At 36.6% G+C, this 22489-nt stretch overlaps 1 protein-coding gene and 2 pseudogenes across 1 annotated transcript in view; 1 reads left to right on the forward strand and 2 right to left on the reverse strand.

Annotated features, from left to right (window-relative positions):
• The window catches only part of LOC100963757, an 8669-nt pseudogene extending 6015 nt beyond the window's left edge, over positions 1–2654 (reverse strand).
• The window catches only part of SDK1 (sidekick cell adhesion molecule 1), a 1049055-nt gene that overhangs the window by 941553 nt on the left and 85013 nt on the right, over positions 1–22489 (reverse strand). The gene's annotated exons all lie outside the window — the stretch shown is intronic.
• LOC105887533 lies at positions 7070–8560 on the forward strand (annotated as a pseudogene).

Here is a 22489-nt window from a genome sequence, read left to right on the forward strand (position 1 = left end):
CATCATGCTCAGAACACTTAAGAAAACTGGTATAGAAGGGACATTTCTCAAGTTGATAGAGGCCATCTATACTAAACCCACAGCCAATATTGTAATCAATGGAGTTAAATTGAAATCATTTCCACTCAGATCAGGAACCAGGCAAGGTTGCCCATTGTCCCCATTGCCATTTAACATTGTAATAGAAGTTCTAGCTGTTGCAATTTGGGAAGAAAAGGTGATTAAGGGTATCTATATAGGAACAGAAGAGATTAAACTTTCACTTTTCAGAGATGATATGATTGTATATCTGGAAGATACCAGGGATTCTACTACTAAACTCTTAGAAGTAATCAAGGAGTACAGTGGCGTATCAGGTTACAAAATCAACATTCATAAATCTGTAGCCTTCACATATACCAACAACAGCCAAGCTGAAAAAACAGTCAAGGACTCTATACCATTTAAAGTAGTACCAAAGAAGATGAAATATTTGGGAGTATACCTAACAAAAGATGTGAAAGATCTCTATAAAGAGAACTATGAAACTCTAAGGAAAGAAACAGCTGAAAATGTTAACAAATGGAAAAATAAACCATGCTCATGGCTAGGAAGAATCAACATTGTTAAAATGTCCATATTACCCAAAGCAATTCCCATTAAAGTCCCACTGTCATACTTTAAAGATCTTGAGAAAATAATACTTTGTTTTATATGGAATCAGAAAAAACCTTGAATAGCAAAGACATTACTCAGGGATAAAAACTAAGCAGGAGGAATTACGCTACCAGACCTCAGACTAGACTATAAATCGATAGTGATCAAAACAGCATGGTACTAGCACAATAATAGACACGTAGATGTATGGAACATAATAGAGAACCAAGAGATGAACCCACCTACTTACTGTTATTTGATCTTTGACAAGCCAATTAAAAACATTGAGTGGGGAAAAGATTCCCTATTTAACAAATGGTGCTGGGCAAACTGGCTGGCAACTTGTAGAAGACTGAAACTGGATCCACACCTTTCACCATTAACTAAGATAGAAAGACACGAAACCATAAAAATACTAGAAGAAAGTGTAGGGAAAACACTTTAAAAATTCGCCCAGGCTGATTTCTTCATGAGATGGACCCCACGGGCAATTGAAGCAACATCAAAAATATACTATTGGGACCTCATCAAACTAAAGAGCTTCTGCACAGCCAAGAACACAGTAAGTAAAGCAAGCAGACAGCCCTCAGAGTGGGAGAAAATATTTGCAGGCTATGTCTCCAACAAAGGTTTAATAACCAGAATCCATAGAGAACTCAAACGCATTAGCAAAAAAAAAAACACAAGTGAATCCCATTGTAGGGTGGGCAAAGGACTTGAAGAGGAATTTCACCAAAGAAGATAGGCATGTGGCCTATAGATACATGAAAAAAATGCTCACCATCCTTAATCATTAGAGAAATGCAAATCAAAACTACTTTGAGATATCACCTCACTCCAGTAAGATTAGCCCATATCACAAAATCCCAAAACCAAAGTTGCTGGTGTGGATGTGGAGAAAAGAGAATACTTCTACACTGCTGGTGGGAATGCAAACTACTACGTTCCTTTTGGAAAGATGTCTGGAGAACACTTAAGAGAACTAAAAATTGACCTGCCATTTGATCCTACAATTCCTTTATTAGGTATATACCCAGAAGATCAAAAATCACATTACAATAAAGATATTTGTATCAGAATGTTTATTTCAGCCCAATTCATAATTGCCAAGTCATAGAAGAAGCCCAAGTGCCCATCGATCCACGAATGGATCAATAAACTGTGGTATATGTACACCATGGAATACTATGCAGCCCTAAAGAAAGATGGAGACTTTACCTCCTTCATGTTTACATGGATGGAACTGGAAAATGTTCTTCTTAGCAAAGTATCACAAGAATGGAAGAAAAAGTATCCAATGTACACAGCCCTATTATGAAACTAATTTATAGTTCTCAAATGAAAGCTACAACCTAATTCTAGCCCAAGAATATGGTGGGGGAGGGGAGGAGGGGGAGAGGAGGGGGAGAGGAGGGGTGAGGAGAAGGGTAGATGGGTGGAGGGAGGGTGATTGGAAAGGTCACCTCTATGGTCTGTCTTACAAGGGTATAACTGAATCTTTCAAAAACTAGAGTATAAATGTCTTAACACAATAACTAAGTAAATGACATAAAGTCTATGTTAACCAGTTTGACAAAAATATTTCAAATTGTTACGAAAACACTCCACTATACCCCATGTTTGCATTAATGTACACAGCTATCATTTAATAAAAAAAAAAAATTTAAAAAAAAAACAAACTATGTAGGTATCTGAAGCTGGGTTCTTGTAGACATCTGGCTTTATGATGACAAAGAGGATATTCTTAGATTTCCAGATAGTGACTCTAGTAACCCCTGTAACTTGTCAAAGACCCAGTTTGGATATAGCCTTCCCTGCCTTTTCACTCTAACTTGATTTTGCTTTACTGACTAGTTCTAATGTTGATTTCAGTTGTGATTGCCTGTGTGTAATCTTGTTCTTCTAGTTCTGGTAGTGATTCATCTCTGTCAAATTCTGTTCCAGACACTGTCTCAGTCTGAGGCTGTGTCAACTCCTAGATCTGCAGCAGGGATGGTTTTCATGGCTTCACCAGGCATGTTGTGCAGGGAACGCAGAACCAAGATGGTGGTCTGGAATATTCTCTTAAGGAACTAAGCTGCTGTGGAAAAGTCCAACTACTCTGAGACCATCATGCTGAAGAGAACATGTAGAGACATTCTTGATCAATAGTCCCTGGTGAGCCATTCTAGTCATCCCCACCCAAGGTGAATGTGAATGTGAATGAAGCTATCTGGGAGCATCCAGACCAGCCCACCCATAGGCTAAATGTTAATACTTTCTACAACATAGAACAGAATTGCCCAATTAAGCTCTCCAAAATTCCTGATATATAATTAAACAATTATTGTTGCAACCCCTTAAAATTCTGTGGTAATGTTAGATAGCTGTAGATGACCAAGCAGGTCTCTGAAAATTGAAAAAGGAAAAAAGACCATAAGCATTTATCCTGCTCTTCTAGTAAAAGCTATTTTATTCTAACTACACAGCTGACAGAGATAAGTTCTACAAAGGATTCTAGTTAATAAAAGCATGAAGAATGATATAATTAGAAATGTACTGTTTTACAACCCCTGAAGAAATTATAGTTCTGGGCGACAATCATCAATAAATGCTAAAACCTCAGGTAGAAAGCTTATAGCAGAGAAATCAGGCTCATACCACCTAAACATACACAAACACATACAACCATAAATTCAACAGATCAACTGTATGAAATAAAAAGGGGAGACTATTACACAATGAAAGAAGCTTAAGAGGCCTAACTACCAACTAAAATGTGGGGAACTTGTTTATACCCTGACTCAAAGCAACCATAAAAAGCCATCTTTGGAGATAACTGGAGAAATATGAATGGGAAATTAAAGAATTATATTAATTTCTTTAGATATTATCATGTAATAGTATACATTTTTTAAAATAAGTACATACCAGAGATGCAAAGATAAGCAATTAGAGGTAAAATCCCTGATGATCTCTGGTCCTGCTTTAAAATTCCCCAGAAAAACAAAACATCCTCACTAAATCCCAGGAACTATTAATAACTATAAACATTGGTTAACTGTCAAGGCTGGATGATGGGTACACAGGATTTGTTATACTATTCCTTTTACTTTTATAAAGTTTTAAAATGTCTGGAGTAAAAATATCTTAAATGTTCAATTATTAGAACTGAATTTATGAATTAAGAGGGGGACAATGGCCATCTTCATGACACTGATACTTTCTATCATGAATGTTATCATTGGTGCATTTATTTTTCTCCATAAAAGCCTTACATGGTGTTTATTAAATTTAACCTTAGGTAAAGTGCATATTTTATTATAATTATATGATGTGTACTTTAGAAGTATTTGAATTTTACATATCCTATGTAACAGGATACATAGATGTACTTTAAAATTTTTTAAGCATGTTTTGGGTACAATTATTCTTTTATGGAAGGGAATTTTTATTCCACAACAGAAAAACTAAAATAAAAAGACATAATTTCACTTCCAAATTTACTTTTCAACAAAATTTCCAGAGACAACTCCACAAAATAAAGAATCCTTTTACTTCTAGCATTGCTACAAGGAACTGCTTACATTCGAGGTGCACAGGGAACAAAGGTCATGTGAGGTTGATAGGACAGAGGTAAAGAATAATAGAAAAGTCATTTTTAAGAGTTGGCTTCTATAAAATCAATCTATTATTTCCCTGGCCAGCCCAAGGCAAATATTACACAAAAAGAAATAAATTGCATAAGACATGGCACCAGTTCATGTAGCCTTCCTTCTAGTTCATTCTTGTCCTTTCTCAATTTGATATTAAGTTTGATGCTGTGTCCAAGATCTTTATACTCCATTCTAAATCTGACCTGATGCAAAGGTTAAAGAATTACCCAAGAAGCTACAGTAGCTAACTTAAACTTCTAGAATTCCAAATGTGGAAAACAGTCATAGCAGATCTTGGCTCTGTGAATGAGTAACATTTTCTGTTCGGTTCTTAAAAAATAATTTGTTGGAGTCCACTATTTAACTTTTACTTGACAAAAGATACACAGTAGAGCCTCTATAAGTCAACCATTCAAGGGACTGTAACAAACTGATCAACAACAGAGGTGGTCAACATAAGGAATTAGGCTTACTGACTGGTATGTACATGTGGTGCATGTCCAGTTTATGAAAATTAAGTCAACTCAAGGAGGTGGTCAACTGTAGAGGTTCTACTGTATTAGTCTGCTAGGGCCATTACAACAAATATCAAAATAACTGGCTTAAAACAACAGATACTTACTCTCTTACAGTTTTGAAAGCCCAAAGTCCAAGATCAGGGTGTCAGTAGGGTTCGTTCCTTCTCATAGGCTAAAAGGGAGAATCTATTCCAAGCCTCTCTCCTAGCTTCTGGGGATTGCCAACAATTTTGGGACATTCATTGGCTTATGGTTATATAACTCCAAATGTTTCCATCTGCACATGGCATTCTCCCCATGTGTACCTATGTCCAAATTCTCTTCATTACATATGAACACCAGTCACTAGATTCTAGTCCATCCTAATCCTGTATGACCTCATTAGGATTTTATTACATCTGCCAAAAAAAAAAGAAAGCCTATTTCCAAATAAAGTCACATTCACTGGTCCCAGGTAGGAGATACACTTCCCAGAAAAGTTAGCAAAACAGTAAGAAAATTCACAATTCTTATATATTGACTTAAGTAACTGTAATTCTATCAGTAAAGTCATTGTCAGTGGTAAACACTTAGAAGGCTGATAATCAAATCCAAACTCTTGTATATGACATTTCATTCTAAGTGAATAAATAAACCTTGCTTCTCAGAAAGTAGTCTGTAAGGAAGGCTGTCAGAGGCACACTAGAAGGTCCAACATAAAGCTGAAGCTACAGTGCACAGGCAGAATTTCTTCTTGCATTTTACCATAAAGAAGAATTAAAGCAACACTTTCAACACTGCTTGGAAATCCCCTTAGTTAAATATCCAAGTTCATCACTTACAAGTTCTGCTTTCTATAAAACCGTAGAATACAATTCAGCTAAAGTTTCTACTTCCACCTAACCAGAATCTGTTTTCCCAAGTTTCCAACAAGCTCCTAGTTTCATTCTGAGCACTCACTAGTAGACTTTAACATCCCCAATAGTCTATTCAATGCAACTTAGGTTTTCTCATGCAACCTCAAAAATTACTCAAGCCTCTACCCATTGACCATTTCTAAAGCCACTTCCACATTTTTAGGTATTTGTTATAGCAGCACCTCACCTACCAGGTGCCAAAATCTGGTTTCTCTTGTTCCTCGTATACAATAAAAACTACATTAACTTTATCAAGTTGTATGTTTTATTAAGCAATGTTTTAATTTGTTATTGTGTTAAAGTATACATAACAAAAATTACCATCCTCACCATTTTAAAAGTGTATAATTGAGTAACACCAAGTACATTCATATTGTATAGCCATCACCATCATCCATCTCCAGAACTCTTTTAAGCAACATATTTTAACACACACAAAAGTGAAATAGCGAGCAATATTTATCTTCAAAACTTGGAGATCTGGTATAGGATAAAAAAATTATTGTGACTGGCATAGGGAGCTCTTACATAATGTTGGAAATATAAGATTTTATTATTATATAGTAAAAGACAATCTCAGCACAAGAATGAGATCAGCCCTGGTGCTGGTTGCCAAAAAGAAGATAAAGCTTCAAAAGAGCTCATGGGGGTGAGCTCCTTCCTGAGGGGAGATAAAAGATGATGGTCTCTGGACATGAAGGAGATGAGGGGCCTCTAAGTTATCAATATCAGTTGGGAGCAGAGGGTGGCATTCAGTGTTGTTAAAGGTGGTCTATGCTTTATGAAGGTAAAAGGAGAGCTAAGACAATCCTCAGCACACAACCCCTAATGCAGGACCACACATACACATAACCTATACAAAATTCCCCAGGTTAAGGACATAAGTGGAGGCAGAAATCATGCCCTAGAAACCAGGTACCCTAACTTAGGCCTGGTTCAGACTGGGAAAAGGAGGGATGTGCCTAGAGATGATACCTTTTTGTAATTTGTCAGGGAAAGGAAACATATGTAACCTTTTTTGAAATACAAAAAGGCACTTAAGGGAAAGTAAATAGTCTCAACTTCTTAAAAGATAAATATGCCATAGCTCTAAAGTCAGAATGCCTAAATTCATTATTTAGAGTACTCTGGGTTGTCTTTCCTTCATTATGCTGCAGTATTCATAAAAGATGTCTTTTTAAAAGGATAGCTTTGTGTCAATTTTATGTTATCTATTCTTGGACCAAAGTGTTAAAAAAGAGAGCAGCACCCAGTCTCCCAGAAGATAAACATGGTGAGAATAGCTGTTAACTAACAGAAAGTGTCCCCAAGAAATTGAGTCCTTGGCACTAAACGTAAGCCACCAAGTACAAAGGTATTCCCTGCCTATCATTAGAAAAGCAGCATGACCTTGGAAATGATGAACAGGTAGACTGGGTATACTTAGGAAAATGTTTTTCAGAAGCCACACAGTTAAACATCCAGAGTAAGAGGAAAATATCTCAAGAGAGAAGGTGGAAAATAATCTGAATATCATAAGTAACCTAAGAAAAGCTAGACAATCCTTCTAGACAGCACTTTTAACTCTCAGTAAAATATCAAAGTATATTTTGAAATTATTACAAAAGTCTATGATGTAAAGCTATATGAAGTGATACCAAGTTCTATCTCATAAAACCTTAACCCTTTTAAAGGAAGAATTTTCTGTTTTTTCCTAAAGTAACCAAAAATTCCTGATAGTCAAACTTTTAACCTCCATACTATTAAAAGTATCACCAAAAAATAAAAATAAAAAAACTTATTTCTAATAGATACAGTATAAAACCCAACCTTCTACATCTTCAAATATCACTAACCTTATATCACACAATCAGTTATGATAATTTGGATGGATGCTAATGTTTAAAATGAGTCTTATTCCTACCAAGTATTTTTTAAAAGTTAATCTAAAAATAAGTGATTCCATTATTTCCTATCACTACCTAATCTGTCAAGAAAAATTTCCCTTAGTGTATATGATTAACATTATATGGCTAGTGAAAAATCTCTAACATTCTTTACCAGTTTCCCTTATATGGGATAAAAATGTCCCTGTAGAGAGGAAAAAAGCTTGTATACTTTGGTAGTAAATTTATTACAGAATTTTATGAAAGTATCACAACTAAATAACATATCTGACAGCTTTCTTAGTTCTAAAGTGCATAAATCATGAGTGTGGAAACTATATAAGTAGATAAAAATTTGCTCCAAAAAAAAAATGGGAATGAGGAAGCAGACAGGGAGAGGGAAAGAAGGCTGCAGGGGCGGGGGTCACAGTGTAATGGCACACCTCTTGGGGGCCAGACACAATTATAAGAGGGAATTTACTTAACAAATGCAATCAGTGCAATCTAATTCTTTGTAACCTCAATGAATCCTAAACAATAAAACAATATGAGAATTACTGAGCTTTACATATGGAAGTGCCAGCCATCTCCTATTCCACATCTTGGCCGCCCTCAGACCCCTTGTGAAGCCAAAGATGGCCAAAAAGAGAACCAAGAAGTTTATTCGGCACCAGTCAGACTGATATGTCAAAATTAAGCATAACTGGTGGAAACCCAGAGGTAATGACAACAGGGTTCAGAGAAGATTTAAGGGCCAGATCTTGATGCCCAGCATTGGCTACAGGAGTAACAAGAAAACAAAGCACATGCTGTCAAGTGGTTTCCAGAAGTTTCTCATTTACAACATCAAGGGGCTGGAAGTGCTGCTGATGTACAACAAATCTTACTGTGCAGAAATTACTCATGATATTTCCTCCAAGAATTGCAAAGCCATCATGAAAAGAGCAGCCCAATTGGCTGTCAGAGTCACTAATCCCAATACCAGGCTGTGCAGCGAATAAAATGAATAGACAGCTCATATGCACATTTTTTGTTTAAATAAAGCCATAAAAACTGCCAAAAAATTAGAATTACTAGATATGGCAATATCTTACTAATCCTCATGGAGTACGATCTCCATTTCACTTCATAAATGATATATGATAAAATATCTGATAGTGATTAAGAATTATGAAGAAAAATAAGGTAGGGTAAAGGGATAAAAAGATACATACCGGGGCAGTTTTTTGATCGTTAGGGAAGTAACAGGTTGACTGTGAGGACTAAATTAAGACACAAAGGAAGGAGCAATTCAGACAGAATTTGGAATGTGGAAGAACATTTCACATGTGCAAAGGGTCTGAAGCTAAAACATGAAGACACTCTTTTGGAGCTTTTTTAGGTTTTCTGTTTTTTTCCGAGACAGGGTCTTACTCTGTTAACCCAGGTACAGTGCAGTGGCATCATCATAGCTCACAGCAACCTCAAACTCTTAGGCTCAAATGATCTTCCTGCCTCAGCCTCCCAAGAAGCTGGGACTATAGGCAGGCACCACCACATCCAGCTATTTTTTTTCTATTTTTGCTAGACAGGGTCTTACTATTGCTCAGGCTGGTCTTGAACTCCTGAGCTCAAGCATTCTCCCTACTCGGGCTCCCAGAGTGCTAGGATTACAGGCACGAGCCACCACACCCAGCCCTTCAGGAGTTTTTAGACTAGGAAAACACTGGACATTTTTAAATAGCAATAGAAAAAGCCCATCCATTACCATCCGTTAATAGTAAAAATATATGTGTTTTATGGTTGTAGTTTAATGAGTATCTTCATAAAAAATAAGATAGGAATTTTCTTCAACATACAAATGGAATAAAAATTTTAGGTTAATTACATTTGTTTTTTAATAGAGCTTCAGCCCATATTGGGATCTATATACAATCATGATAAAATTTCTAATTAACCATAAATTTTTGATACATTCTATATATTATATTCCTACACACCACAAGGAATTATCTTCCTTCATACATGAGAAAAGTCATAACTTGCACAAGATGATATGAATGGAAGTAGCAGGCGGGATTCTCCCATTAGACCTGAACCTAGCTAGGTGTCCTAACCCAAAATCCAGAGCCTTTTACCTTGACACACCTAATACATGTACTGAAACAGTGCTAAAAATAGTTTAGTTGTTCATGTCTCAGGTGTTCCTAGAAAAATCATATCTGCATATTTCAGAATGTCACACGTTGTTAAACCTGGGGACAGGGGTTTCTGTAACTTGAAGGCGGCAGTTGGGAATATGGCAGGGACGGGTAAAATTTTCTCATCCATTTATTCAACAAATATTTTCTGATTCTACTATTTGCTGTATATTGCAAGTATTGTAGTAAATAAAATATGCAACTATGCATGTGTGTATCTTTATATGTGTACATATATGTTTAAATATATATAAGTATACAGGTATGTTTATATTTATAAGTGTAGCAGACAAAGTACTACATTTGAATGTTTAAGTGCAAGATGTGGGAAGGGAAGTTACAGATGATATAATAGTATATTCCAAAATGGTTATGTAGCATAAAGTCACAGAATGTTCTGAGGTTGTGTATGGGCATTATGCAAAACAACTATAGAAGTGACCTTCATCAGGTAAATTTGGGAACACTGGATTAGATCATGTCGAACTGATTTTCTCCAGCATTTCTTATATCCTTCAATACGTAAATGTACACTGAAACTCTTCTAAGAAGAAAATATATAGACTTTCCCAGATTTGTTGAACCACAGAATCCCTTTTGGAAAATCATCTCTTAAAAGAATTAGTATTTTTCAGAATGTTCTTCAGGATTATGTTGTTTTTGAAAATAAAGTATATCCCAGCTCTCTTAAGAAGTGGCTAATGACTACAAAAGCCAAACAAGTATACATTTAAAAAAAAACACTAAAACACAAAGTTTAAGAAATACATAATAAAGTTTAGAACTTAAAAATAAAAAATATTAATATAATATTAAAGTGGCTCAGTGGCTAGGGCACTAGCCACATACACCAGAGTTGGCAGGTTTGAATCCAGCCCAGGCCTGCCAAACAACAATGACAACTACAACCAAAACTAGCCGGGCATTGTGGTGGGCACCTGTAGTCCCAGCTACTTGGGAGGCTGAGGCAAGAGAATCACTTAAGCCCAAAAGTTTGAGGTTGCTGTGAGCTGTGACACTACAGCACTCTACTGAGGGCAGCATAGTAAGACTGTCTCAAAAAAAAAAAAAAATTAAAATTTTTTCTATGACATAGCTATAAAAGAAGCTTCATTTCAAATATCTACAGTGATAACTGCTCCTTAATTCTACCTAATTCTTTAAGACTTAAGCTAAGTCTGTATAAAATACAATACAAAAATTTATTTATAAACTTCAAGTATTAACTTGGTAGTTCTATAAAGCAAGGATAATAAATTAAGAGTCATGTTTACCTTTTGAAATATAAAATGTTTTAATGTCTTATACTTTGAAATATAACAATCTATTATGGATCATAACACTGACTTCTTTAGCTGAACAGTCTAAAATTTTTCCCTAAAACATCAAAAAAAGCACTATTACAGTTGTCCTTTGGATGAAACCTATGTGTCCAAGAAGGACTAGATATATAAATTATTCAAATGATACTGGCATGTAATAGGCTCCATGCATCAAAGATGGTTGACAATCATTAACCTTTTAGGGCTATAGTAATTTGTGCAATTAACTTGAGGGAAATTATTTTTCCTGGTCACATAATTAACTGTTCATGCCTTTTTAAAGAATTCTTGTACCTGAACTAAAAGTGACATGAAAATATCAAGACCATACAGCTTAAGATCAGGCCCTCAACACATAGCACAAATTAGCTAGACGCTTTTAAGTGTCTCAAATACACATAACATCTAATATAGAGTAAGGCAAAAAAAAGATGGCCAAAAGTCCCTCCACCAGCTTCATAAGTAACCAAACACTATCACAAGGCATTTCTTTGTATCCTTTTATTAATGACAGTCAAATTGGAGAAAAATTCCAATTTCTAAGTTAATTTTAAATGGGAGTTTTAGCTAAAATATAATTTAAGAACATTTCATTAGTAAAGTGAGAGAACAGGTGACTTGCTATTAATTAATATCATTGTGGTTGTTGCAGTTGTTCACAGTGGGGGATGATGTAAAATGGAAAGGCATTCTTTCTCTTTACCCAGAATAAGCTGCATAAATGAAAGAGAATGTAAGTTAATCAAGAGTCAACAAATATACAGTAAGACATAAACTTACTGAATTAAAAACTAACCCACAAGAATCTCTTAAGTGACTACCACTCAATGAATCAGATGCTACAGAAAGTACAAAAAAAATCTCGTGAAATACTAGATTTTCCATGTTTTTATTCCTCTGTAAGTTTTGTCGAGATTTCCAGCAGATTCTCTAAAATATAATTTTGTCAGTATAGTCACAAAAAATATTGCTATCAAAATGTACTCATTATAATAGATTATGTATGTTATTCAAAATTAACAAAGTGATGATCTTAAAAATCATGAAAATTAAAGATGGAAAGTATTTCAAAATGTTACCAAAGATTATGGAAATCGAAATATGGGCAATGGCTGGCACAAAGTTAGCAGTCCACCAGCCCTGGCAATTATTCTGGTGAGGAAGTGTATCAGGTAGAATCAAGTATCCATAACTTTTATCATTTTTCACCTACGAGATAGGTAATTTAGTGTGATTGAATCCATACACAGTCATAGTTATGACACCATTCTGGAGTCAGGTATGTAGTTCAAATTCTGGTGTCACCACTAAACTAGCCATGTGATCTAGAACATGTTATTTAAATTATCTGAGGCTAGTTTGCTTCATCTTCAAAATAAGACTAAAATTATGCCTAGTGCACAGGTTTCTTGTGCAGGCTGTAGAAATGATGCAGATAAGGTGCTTCACTCTGTCAGGGCATCAATAAATGTTAGTTATAAATTGCTTGTTTTAAAGACAAAGAAAACTATTAAGTTTTAACTGCTTTTTGTACAAATTTATGGTTTTATACCTGCAAAGTGTTAATAGGTATCATTCAAAAATGTCAACTAAATTTTTAAAAATAATTTCTATGTAAGATAATAGCACTGCATGGACTAGTACAACTGACCTTAATTATCATAAATTCTGGTCCTCTAACCATGACTGGGCTCTTAATGCAGCCAAATTACCAATGTTGCATGCTCTCTTGAATTTCTACATTTATTGATGAACTTTTCCATCCTTTCCTACTTCAGACCTGCTGTCTCTCTCCCACACAGCAAATGATGTTTTTTTCTCCTTTCACAGAGAAGACAGAAGTCAGCAGGTCACCTTTCCTATTGCTGTCATCAAACTACAAAAGTCCCTTGTACTCACACATCTTTCCTGATTCTTCAAGGGCAGCAAAGGTGCTTATTTCCTTCTTTCAATACTGACCCTCTGGATCACACTTCCCTTGAGAAACAACAATCCTCCTCTAATCTTTGTCAAATATCTTCAATATCCCCCTTCTCAAAATTAAACATGCCTTTAAAAAACAAAGGTTTTTCTCAACTTCATATCTTAAAAGTTCATGTCTCAGTTTCTGGTGGACTTGACTCACCAGCATATAAGGCAAAGTAACCTCAGCCTCCCCAGTCTACCTACCTAACTTGTGTACCACCACATACTCCCACTCGTTTGTGGCCACCTTCTTAGTGCCTTTGGAGAACACACATTCCTCTGCCTGCCCCTTTAAACTAAAGTTCCTTATGGTTCCTTTACTGATTTTCTTACTATGTATACTCCCCTTGAGTGATGTTAATCACACTCCTGACTTCAATTACCATTTACAAGCACATAACTCATGTAGTTGACACAGTAAGTTGCCTATCCAATATCCATCCTCTCCTCCTTTATTAACAGAACTTGATTTTATTTTGAACAGCAATGAGCTCCATTTTTTTTTTCTTGTAGGGACAGAGTCTCACTTTGTTGCCCTCGGTAGAATGCCGTCCATCACACGGCTCACACCAACCTCCAACTCCTGGGCTTAGGCGATTCTCCTGCCTCAGCCTCCCAAGTAGCTGGGACTACAGGAGCCTACCACAATGCTGGGCTATTTTTTTATTGCAGTTTGGCTAGGGCTGGGTTTGAACCTGCCACCCTTAGTATATGGGGCCGGCACCCTACCCACTTAGCAACAGGTGCCGCCCATGAGCTCCGGTTTTAAAAACAAAACTCATGAAAGCCTGATTTCTCAGATATTCTTACAGCTTAAGATGGCACTGTGACAGTTCTGATCATATGAACATAAATGGAAGTCTAATGGGTGCAGTTCCTTCAGAAACTATTGTTTTTCTGATAACAAGGGACAAACCTAACTAGCATACTCTTCCCACTCTGCCTGTCTGAATCACAGATTTCTAGAGGTACAGTAGCTACCCTGTTATCATGAAGTCAAAGCCTTACTCTACAGTAAATCAGAATAGTATTATAGAAAGAACCTGGCTCCTTGATGGCATAACTACTATACATGACCTGAACTTGAAAAAGTTAAAGTTTAAAAGCTGCTCTCTTTAAGTTACTTTGCAAAGCAACTCTTCCTCTGAACTTATTACTCACAACTGAATACAATCCCAACTGATACACCACCAAAAGTGGCCAAACTGAGCAGCCATCTCTCCTCAAATATGTTTTACAGGCCTAAATATCTAAGTGCCATTCTGCAAATACAATAGAACCTCCATGGTTGACCACTTCCATAACTTTACCTAATTTTCACAGACCAGATATGTACCAAATACACATATCACAACAGTAGACCTAGTTCCTTATGTTGACCACTACCGTATGTTGACAAGTTTATTTTAGTCCCTTGGGTGGTCAACTCACATAGTTGACTATATAGTAGAGGTGGTCAACATAAGGAATTAGGCCTACTGTCATGATATGTACATATGATGCATGTCCAATCTATGAAAATTAGTTCAATTTAAGGAGGTGTTCAACTATGGAGGATCTACTATACTTTAATCTCAAGGCAACTAAAACTGACACCTGTCCTGTAACTCTTAAAACATGGTATCACAGGCAAAGATTGTAAGTCTTTGACCATTATAACCATTTAACTTTAAAACAATTATATCATGAGACACCAGCAAGAATTCTTCAGAATAAAGTAGATGTTCTTCTATTGTATATATCGGTTTTGTTATCAATCATAGGCCATTTCCATTAGGTACATAGTAATATAGATCTTTATAACACTGCACATGTTTACGTATTAAGAAACTCCAAGTTTATACATTATAAGCCAAATGTTTTTTGGCTTATACATTATAAGCCAAATGTGTTTTATAATATTGGAACATATATATAATTATAATTGATACAACATTAATTACTATTTTATATTTGACAATGTTTCCTATACATTTTTAATAAATTAAATAAGTCTAACTGGTTTTTTCAACCACTCTCCTGCCCTCTACCATTCCTCCACCCTCTCCTCCAGCCAGTTCCCCTGCCCTTTGGGCTCTCCCAGCCCATTCCCATGCTCCCCAGAGTCGAAGCACAGGAAGTCCCAAGTTTCACAAACCCCCCACCCCAAGTTCTCAGTGGATGAACAATGGTGGAAATCCACCAAGGCTATATTAATCATGGTTACATAACTATAACCATTGTGATTTAAGATATATCCATTGTCAACCAAGGCTGTATTAATCACTATTACATAACTATAACCATTACTGTATCCATGACTACCCCAAGCTGTAAACACCCCCCCCACCACCGCAACACCAGCCACCTTTCGCTTCTGTAGTATGCCTGCACAAAAATTATATAAGGCAACTTAACCTTCTACTGGGATGGACTGACTCAGAGAAGCAGTCGCCTGTGCAGATTCAATAAATCTCCAATTAATTGTACTTAAGGAAAATCCAACTCTATACTTTCAAGTTGCAGGAATACAACACCATAAGATTAACATCAATTTTAGGAACTTTTTTTTCTAATTGTAAAAATGATATACAAGGGTGACCATAAAATTTGTGTGCAATTTAAAATAGTGTGTGCTATGGCCACCTGTACAAAAACAGAACAGTTAACATTCAAATTTTTAAAAGGTAATAAAAAAAACTTGCAATTTGTCATCTCACACCCCAAAGTTTACATTTTTGGTATTGATATATTGCTTTCCAATATTTAATGCAAGTTCAACATTCTTTATCTAATGCTTGGGACCAGAGTATTTCATATCTCGGAATATTTACATTATACTTATAAGCATTGTGAGCCTAAAATTCCGAAATGCCACAATGAGCACTTCCTTTGAGCACCATGTCAGCACAGTTGAGGATTTGGGATGCTCAATCTGCAGTGTGTGAGTATATATTAACAGTAAGTAAACACTTTATGCTTTTCATTTACTGCTTATATGGTAAAATTTTCCCAAGTCATTTTTCTTTGAGGTTTTCTGGTTCAAGACAAGGTTCATCTAACTCTTTCTCAAATCCCAAATCCCATGAAATATGAGAATACATAATGAAAATAAACCCACAGCAGCAGTAAATACCTATGAGGAGTGATTCCAGCAAACTATCTATAAGGTCCTTTCATATCCTGTGCCCACTGCCTGGAGCACTCTTCTTCCTATTCTTCATCATCTGGTCATTCTTTCTCTTCCTTTTTATCTTTGAGGTCAATTGTTACTTGTTCCAAGTGGACCTCCATGAATATCCCTCTCCCTGTAAGTTAGCCTTTCCAAATGAGCTCCCAGGGCAATTCAATTTTTCCTCACAGAACATGTATATTATGTATGCAAATTAACAGTTTAATGCCTGTCCCCCTCTTCAAGAGATACTAAGATAATATATAAACTCCATCACGACAGGCACTCTTTTTGTCCATCATTGTTTCCTAATTCCCAGCACAATGCCCTCTGCAATAAATAGCTGTGGAACAGTTGAGTGAATTTTCAAAAGAATCTAAAATTAAGGGGAACAATGATGGCAACTCTAAATATAAGGAACCTATGTCAATTGATGTTTGCTCAGCAACAGTTCAGAGAGATTCTATTATTGGTAGGGCTCAGGCTAGGAGGAGCCAGCCACAGGTAATTGGCCAAGTAACTAACTAGAGGCTAGAAGAGCTGAGCTAGTTCCTGTACTTCCCTGTTTGACTCAGATGTTTATTCCAGGGAAAGCTTGGGAGGTCAGGGGGCGTAAGTAGGGCTCTATGACAGAAGGATCCTAACAGAGTAGAAAGAACACACAAGGGGACAAGCTAAGTAGAGTAGAGCCCCTCACCCAACAGGGCAGCTAAGTGAATACCCTGCTCTACATCATGCTCTCCTGTCTCCTTCCCCTGAAATGTCCTCTGACAGTGAGCCCCTATATAAGAACCTGCATTCATCCGGTGTGGTAGCTCATGCCTGTTATCCCAGCACTGTGGGAGGCTGAGGCGGGTGGATCCCTCGAGCTCAGCCAAGTTCAAGACCAGCTGAAGACCAGCCTGAGGCAGAGTAAGCCAGATTGAGACCTCATCTCTACAACAACAACAACAAAAAGACAGCCAGACCTTGTGATCCCAGCTATATGGGGGGCAAGAGAACACTACAGGAGGAAGAAGTAAAAAAAAAAAAAACAACTTCAAAGTAAGATAAGTTGAAAGCAAAAATAAAAAAAAGAACCTGCATTCACCGCAGGTGAAGAGGGACTCTCGCTTGAGCTGAAGAAATACCTCAGTTGTCGATTCTTACCCAGAAATGTGAACAGAAATATAAGAAATACCAACCTCTGAGGTTAACAACATGAAAGAGAGGTCCCTGACTGACCAACCAGAAAAGATGGCAGAGGGTTAAGAGGATGGGGTTTTGGGGTCAGAGTGTCTGGCTCTGGAGCCCAGCCCAGACTTTAGTGTTGCCTCCCATTCATGGAAAGAGACAGCTAGAAAATCCACATAACTAAATGTGTGTACAGGCATGTGCGCATGTGTATACATACTCTTGACTCCTGAGTAAATAGTTACTATAGAAAACAGAAGACATCTTTAAAATGAAGTACTCATAAATTCAAAGAGATAACAGAACCACAGAAAAAAGAACAGGATGTTTGAGCACAAATGTCTATCTTCTTTCTAACCAAGGTCTCATGAACTGACAGAAAAGACTTGTTTTTAACTAAAGTCAAAGAACCCTGGAACACAAAAAAAATGGTACCATCAGGACACAATATATTTTATGGAGTGCCTGAAAGATAGAAAATACGTGAGGCCAAAAATTCAGAAGGCACTCTTACTGCTACCTACCACTTCCAGCCTAACCCATATGGTGGGATGAAATCTCTCCATCTATCCTTATTTTGTTGTCCTCCCAAACAACATTGATACTGTGGAGATAAGAAAGTCATAAATACAGAAAACAGCTAAACTCAAGACATTTCACTAAAGTTCTTGTAATCAATGTTCTTGCTTCTTTCTATTAAAGGTACCCAGAAGCCACCCCCAAAAAAAAAAATTCAGAAGGCACAGCATTATCAAGTGTAGCCCCAAACAGAAGTCTTGAGAGCAGTTCTCAAGGTGTTCAAGATAAACTTGGAGCCAACAAATACAATCAAGAGTGGGTCAACAAATGCATGATTAAAAAAGAATTTGAACAGCTAGTCACACTTAACCCCATGCCCTCAGTGTGGCAGTGAAAAAGAAACCCAAAGTGAATGACTTACCTGTGGAGAGCTCCTAGTGAGGATCTTAGGGCTGAAGAAAGAACAGGGAAAGGGAACTCCTAACCTCTACAAAGATGCAAAAGCATGGGTGGAAAGGCAGAGGAGATGAGAAGCAGCAGCCCTGTCTGGGAAGAGGACACGATGCACCTCACACCAAAGACCCTCTATACTGGCAATCTGAGGAAAGCCACCTGCCTGCTGAGTCCTCACTCAGACAGCTCCCTATAGAGAAGCTTGGCATGAGACATATCCCATGCTCCACAGAGGCTGCAGTGAATCTGCCCATTCATGGGAAGAGACAACTAGAAAATCCACATAACTAAAGAGAAAACCTGTGATACCTGCAGGTATTAATTAACCTACTCCCTTACTAATAAATATGAGCCATCAGACAGGATGAAGAGGATCTCAAAACATGGAAGGGATGGAACAAGATGAATAGACGTAGCCACTAACCTTGAAGAAACAGCCATAATCAAGGAACCTGAAGAAAAGTCTTTAAAAATTCTAACTAGCATCCTCAGAGAGATTTAAGAGCTATATATCCATTATTAAACAGAATCCTAGAAAAAAGAATTTATCAGGAACAATAAAGTATTTTGGGTCATTAAAAGTGATTCTAAAATAAAATTTTCAAAGAACAGAGAGTTGACAACACAGAAGTTAAAATTAAAAAGATTACTAATACAGAGAGGAAATAAAGATTTTAAAAACAAGTGCGCAATGTTGAGAAGTGAAGAAAATATTCAGAAAGGCCCAAGAGGAATTTCTGAATATGCTAACAGAAACAGACAAAATAGGGAAAAGGCATAAGAAAATTTAACTAGATCAAAGAATACTGACCTTCATAATAGTATATATTTACATGTGCCCAATTATTACCTTGACATAAGATCTGTACAAGTTAGAACAGCTGAGCCACAGTGTGCATTCATTTGGTATTTGCACTGAGACATGTTATTAGGCTGCCCTCCAGAAAAGCTAGACAAATCTACAATCCCACCCACATTATAGAACCTTCTTGCCAATGTGGAAATATCTTTAAACTTGTCAATCTTTTTAACCTTTCTCAATCTAATAGGTAAGATATGATTTCTCATTGTTCTTAGTGTCATTTCTTGGGTCTCCACTGCTCAAACTTTGTTCACGTCCTTGGCTACACCATTTATGAAGAAATTCCTCTTAGTGATTTAAATTTTAAGAGTTCTCTATATTTAATAGATACAGCCTTTTGTAATACAGGTTGCTAACATGTTTTCCCAATTTGTGGTTTGTCTTTCACCATATATATTAAGTTTGTCATTAAAAAGTTCTAAATTTTAATTTATGGTTTAGAGATTGCATATTTACAATTACAAAATTTTTTTCTGCCTCCAAAGTATAAAAATTTTCAGTTTCTTTCCTAATAATGTTCCATTTTTACATTTAAATATTTCATTTATTAGTATGGAATACATTGGATATTTTTATTTTTCTTGTGATACTTTACTAAGAAGAATGTATTTCAACCCCACCCAGGTAAACGTAAAAGATGTAAAGTCTCCATCTTTCTTAATAGCTGAATAATATTCCATGTAGACAAATACCGTGTTGAAATCAATATATACACAATTATATGCTCATAAAAACAATAAAACACTAAGATAGTCTAGTTCAAGGGTAGAGGGAAGCAAGGGAGGACGTTTGGAAGAAAGAGGGAGGGTGAAATGCGATCTCACCTAATGTGCAAACGTGAGAGTGTATAACATGCGCACTGGGTAAGGAGCTCTTCTACAAATGGAAATTTACCCTGGAAATGAGAACAAGGTAACCTAAAAATTGTACCCTCATGTTAATTTGAAATTAAACAAATGGACAGCATAAAAAAAATAAATTAAATGTCCTGCCAAAAAAAAAAACACCTAGTGAAAAACTGTAATATAATTAACACAACATGGGTTATATGAGGGTGCACAATGATAGTACCGCACATGCTGTGATTTGTTTTATTGTGCACAAACAAAGATACAATGTAAAGCTCCGAGGAGAAGGGATTTAAGGCAACACCACAAAGTGAGCAAATGCAGGGCTTGCATGCAAGAAATCTCCTGTGGGAGAAATTCCTGAACTGCCCAGGAGCAAGTGCCCTTGTTAGTAACCTCTAATGAACTCATCTAACTTGCAAAATAAATAAATATTTGATCTGGAATTTCTTGATGCAAAGACTTCAATAAGAATCCAACTTATTTCTTTCTAAAATTCTAGCTGATTATTCCAACACTATTTATTGAACAATTTATCTAATTACGTGTTGCTATATATATAATACCCCCCGAATTTCATGGCTTAAACCAGTCAACAGCATCTCACAAAGTTTCTATGAGTCAGAAATTTGGGAGCAACTAGTTCTGCAACTCTGGTTTGGTTGTAATCTCATATAGTAGTAGGCAAAAGTACTGTCACAGAGAGAATGGCATGAAAACCATTGGGAACTGCAACCTGCATCCTTGCCTCAGGCCAGTGGTTGGGAGAGGTAGGGAATGTCTCTTGTTCTTTGTGCCACAGGAAGCTCAAGGGAATGGTCTGGGCAGAGGTCACAAGATCTTAGCTGAAGATGGGATGGGCAGAGGTCATGAGATCATCTTAGCCAAAGATGGGATGAATCAGGGAAGAGAGTATGAGATTGTCTTGGACCCGAGATAGGATTATGGGATCAGAACCTTTAAAGCAGTGGTGCTCAAACTTCCTAATGCAATGTATTTTCATTGTTACACAGGTTGAGAACTGCTGCTTTAAAAGCTCTGTGCATCTGCTCAGAAGCAAGAATTTGGATTTTCAGAGTACCAGCTGCCATCTTACTCTTTTGCCAGCAAAGTAATAAACTTCTCTTTCTTTCCCCTCAAACTGCTTGTCCCTCTTTTTCTGATGCAGCTTCAGGGGTTATGTGCCAAACTTTTGGTAACAACATATCCCAGATCTGTAGTCATTGGAATGCTTCACAGGAGTTGAAGGATCCACTTCTCAGTTGGCTCATTCTCATGGCTGGCAAAATGAGAGGCTAGCTAGCTGAGGCTAGCCTCAGTTCTCCTCCATATGGATCTTTCTACAGAGTTGCTTATGCATCCTCATGACACAACAGCTGGCTTCCTCTATAGTAAATAATGCGAGGGTGCACAAGACAGAGACCGAAATGTCTTTTATGACCTAACTTTGTAAACTCATCTTCAAGTTCATAATAATCCTACTGGCTACATAAGTCACCCCTAACAAATGTGAGAAGAATCTATGCAAGGGTAAGATACTAAAAGACAATTATTACTGGAGACTTCTGGAAGGGTGACTACCACTTACCATTTTTACATTAATGTATAATGAAATATACCAAACATATACTAAAACCCCATACATATATTTGGATTTACCCTACACTTTATTTTACTTTATATTCTTGGGTCAGTTTTACAATGATGTAATAATTATAGATTTATCACATAAAAAATATATATGAAGGCAAGTCTGCTTTCATTGGTATTAATTTTCCAAAATTTTCTCACAATTCACAAATATTTACCTTCATTCCTACAAATGAACTTAAAGTTAGTGAAGGAGTCAGGAGCACCCCAAAATATGACTCAGTGGTATAAAGAACATTTTGAAGCAAAAGCCTTTTGAGATCAATAGGCATTGGAAGGGACTTTTCCTCAATATGCCTTATTAACCATTGACTTCCCTTCCCCTCTCTGATATGTATATTGCAAGAAAAATGATCAAGAATGCAACCAGACCTGGCCCAAATCTTTTTAAACATAATACCTGTCTCTTGGGTTAATTTACAAGTCAATCTGTTTCCCTCATCCATTCATCCCCTCTAGCAATCATTTATTGTCCCTAAACTCATCCCCATCCCCCCAAAAAGGCAAATATAAAAATATCTGGTTCCCAGTGGGATACTGGATAATCATTTTGATTCTGCCCCTGTGGAAGGTAAACCTCATCCTCTTATTAATTTGCCTTAATTGTGAGTTGATATTTCAGTTGACTTTTGGGGGGGAAAAGGATAGTTTCCCCCTCATCCCTACATTAGCTTTATTACATATGAGAGTACAGACTGGCTCTGTGATAGATTACAGTAAGGGGGGTTGATAGAAGCTGTGCAAGGAAAATGCCTATGCAATATCATTGAACATGTTATATTACACTAACATATGCTTGCACATTTATTCACTAAA

Source organism: Otolemur garnettii, unplaced genomic scaffold (genome assembly GCF_000181295.1).
Source record: "Otolemur garnettii isolate 467f Iridium unplaced genomic scaffold, OtoGar3 scaffold00092, whole genome shotgun sequence".
In the NCBI taxonomy this organism is placed as follows: domain Eukaryota; kingdom Metazoa; phylum Chordata; class Mammalia; order Primates; family Galagidae; genus Otolemur; species Otolemur garnettii.